Below are 2880 nucleotides of genomic sequence, written 5' to 3'. Positions count from 1 at the left end.
CTCCAGCTGACAGAGATCAGCTCCCCTGGAGAAAATGGCTGCTTTGAAGGGTGGACTCTATGGTATTGTGTGATGCTGAAGCCTCTCCCCTTCCCAAACCCCACCTTCTCCTAGATCCACCCCCAAGGTCTCCAGGTATTTTCCAACCCAGATCTGGTAACCCTACTACTTAGGTCTGTTCCTTGGGACTTACACAAGGTGAGAATTATTTTTAAGTAAACATGCTTAAGACTGGCTGTCCAGTTTTTAACACAAGGTTTTTTGGGTTCGTATCTTCTTCTTCCTTTTTGCACATTATTGATATGACTACTCTTTGGGCCATGGAGGCATTTTAAAAAAAAAACCCAAACAAGGTGGTGATGGGGAACCAGCACATTCTTCCACACTAGAACAGCTGGTCTGGATCCAAAGTTGGCTGCACAGATAGGAATTACAACAGCACTTCAAATCGAATAGACACCTAAAAGGTTGTGCTAACTCCATGAAATTCAGTCCTGGATATCTCTCCCAACCACCCCACCCCAAAGATCAAATATGCCTTCAAGGCAAACAGTGACTTTTCCAGGTCTCGTGCGCAAGTGCTGATGGAAGAGCCTCTTTGCACCTTGGGAACGTTCCCATCCACCTGCTCTTGTGCTAACCAGCTGAATGACGAGATTAGCACTTGCAGGGGAAGAGCCCAGCCTCCATTAGAGAGCAGAGCGAAAAGAGATACGATGCTAGGGATAGGCGCCAAGAAGATGGACCCAGAAGATTGCCTGCAATCTGGACTCTTCAGATTGGAGGATAACAAAAGGTTGCCCCTCTTGAAATGCTGCGTGGCACTGAAACACAGCTGGCTCCAGTTTCTGAGGAAACAATCTGGCTGCCAAAATGCCAGTGCCTTCTTTGTAACACTCATGTCCTAATGGGGTTCTTGGACAAGCCTCCTTTTGGGCACTTCCAGATGGGTCTAACTGCTCAGATTCGCCATATGTATAAAGAAATGAATATTGTGTCTGCTGCCATGTGACCCCAATATTGGCAGACTTTGTACAAGTCTATCCCCATTACACAAAGTGCTGTTGGGAGTAAGCACTTTATTAGTGAAGTAGTAGTACTTAATAGTGCTTCATTATTATTCTTCCAGCTGTTTCCCCCATGGGATTCCAGAACTAGAAGGTGGATGGTGAAGGGAAGGAAGTAGAGGTTTCAGCAGAACAGCTGGCAGAATAGTAGTCAAGAATTCTACAGGCATCTTGCTGTCATCCATGACTATAGAACAGTACAGGTTGGCAGAGTTTGCAGCTTGACCTGGGAATTCACCCTTCACTGAACCATTTCGTTGTTGGCCCCACCCCTCATGGCAGCCATTTTGTAGCAGTGCCCACTATTCATTTTCTAAATTCCAAAAGCACCTACAGGGTCAACAAGGTTGGGGGTCCCTTCCGTATTGGCTTATTGCAAGAATAAAACAGGACTGAGGAATAATTCTGAGGAACTACTCTGAGCCTTTCTGGGGGAAAATTATCCGACTACATTATGGGGCTCTTGTTGCCTGTCTGCATTAAAAGAAGCCATAAATCAGAGTTGAGTGAAGGGGCCAAATCGTGACTCATTTTTCCAAGTTCTTTTGCATATAGCATATCTATTGGCTATCATAGCATACAGGGAACAGTACAGGTATGTCAAGTGCCATGGTTTTGCCCAGACCAACAAAAGTCCTGGTCATCCCTCAAGTGGTTAGTTGAAATTTTGGAATTCAGCAGATGCTGTTCCCCAAAGGTTATCCTGTTACAATCAGGCAGACAGTGGCATGTGGCTGAAAATCTCGATTCACTTGGCTGCAGGGCTTAATCCAAACCAGGGGGTTAAACTCCAGAACATGGTTTGTACACCAGGATCCAGCCCAAGAATATGTGAGGTGTGCCTCTGAGTATGGGCAGAGCATGTTTCCATTGCCTCCAAGAAACCACAAGTAGTCCTGATAAATCTGGAACTGAGACAGAATTTCAGAGGTCATGTTGCATGGAATATCTCATTTTGGAAATTAGCTATATTTTTAATCTCAAGGTCATTTTCTGGGGAGTAAGCCCCACTGAGTGGACCTTAGTAGCATTCTGCGTAGTCCTGTTTAGGATAGCTAAATATATTCCCAATAAAATGTTCTTAGGAGTGCACTGTATGTCTATCAAATTGGGTTTGTTCCAAATTTCTCCAGAACTGTTTTCGTCCCCCCCCCCCAGTGGTCTTGTTTTCTCTCTCGTCGTGCCTTTTTAAAAAGGATATATCATCCATCTTGAACTTTGTGCAAAACACTTTCATAGGATAACCCCACATTTGAGTATTTTGAGAGAGCAGCAGGTTCTTCTCGTGAATTCCCTCTGCACAAGTCACAGTCCTATAAATCGTTTCCATGTGCTTAGTTGTCTTTCCTGCCCCAAAGCTCCAGCTGCTTCATTTCTTCCCCCTCAGTAAAGAAGATCCATCTTCCTTAGAGAAGTATTGGCTTTCTTGGGCTCCGGCCTCTCTCTCATCTGGCTTGGTTTTTATTGCAGTTGTGAGGTAAGCTACAGCAGGCTTGTCACCATGGGAACCCCCCTTTGTGAGGTGGCCAGCTCTCAGTAGGTCACAGAAAGGACTGTCTTGTAGGCTACCTCGTGCTTTTCAACTGCCACACTAGGGAAGAAAGGGCATCATGGGGCATGCACGCACGCACACACACACACAGATGAGGACTTTTTTCTAATTGGCTTCTCCCCCCTCCCCCTGTAATGAAGATAGATGGACACAGGATGTCACTGTATCACAAGTACCAGCATGAAGGATTATGGGGCATGGCAGAGGACTATGGGAAAGGGGTGAAAGGCCTTCGAAGCCCCAGGAACAGGAGCCCAGGAG

Source organism: Gekko japonicus, unplaced genomic scaffold, assembly GCF_001447785.1.
Source record: "Gekko japonicus isolate JY-2015 unplaced genomic scaffold, Gekko_japonicus_V1.1 scaffold971, whole genome shotgun sequence".
Taxonomy (NCBI): Eukaryota; Metazoa; Chordata; class Lepidosauria; order Squamata; family Gekkonidae; genus Gekko; species Gekko japonicus.
This window is presented reverse-complemented; position numbering follows the sequence as displayed.